Below are 659 nucleotides of genomic sequence, written 5' to 3'. Positions count from 1 at the left end.
CTATTTTGCTTTGTTATTGATCTGTATACTAAAAGAAGCAACCCCCTTTCACAATCTGGAATTCAAAGTTTGCATTATAATGGATACTGACCTTTCTTTGTACAGCACTCTGCATCATACCATAGAAAAAGCTTCCATAATTTTGGCCAATGATTTATGCCAGAAATTAAACCAATATTAAGATCAGAAGATCTGTGTGTGTGTCTGAGAGAGAGAGAAATTCATCTCAGATTTTTTTTTGGGGGGGGGGAATAGTGCTAATCCTATATAAAAGTGTGCCGCTTTGAAAAAGAAGTGCAAATAAAACTGAGGTGGAGCGAAATGTAGTTAGTTTACCTTTGATGTACCTCTAATGGTTTTTATTGTCTTCCCCGCCCTATCCTTGTACCTTCCATTTTACCTATTCAGATTCAGGACTTCACATTTCTCCTGATTAAATTCTGTCCTTTCCATTGCAGCCCACTGTCCAAGACTCTTTAGGTGGTTTTGATAACTTATCAGGGGATTTGGCTTGATGTTCTGAGCCTGTGCTCATGCAAGGCAATAGACTGGATGTGGACAATATAGTAAGGTGATACAAAATGGAGATAGCTTGGGGGATATTGTTCTATTCAAGTATGTCTGCAGGGTTCTTTTTTTCATTGCTTCAAAATTTGCAG

The sequence above is a fragment of the Candoia aspera genome, chromosome 3 (genome assembly GCF_035149785.1).
Source record: "Candoia aspera isolate rCanAsp1 chromosome 3, rCanAsp1.hap2, whole genome shotgun sequence".
NCBI lineage: Eukaryota > Metazoa > Chordata > Lepidosauria > Squamata > Boidae > Candoia > Candoia aspera.
The sequence above is the reverse complement of the archived record's forward strand: the minus strand, read 5'-3'. Positions refer to the sequence as shown.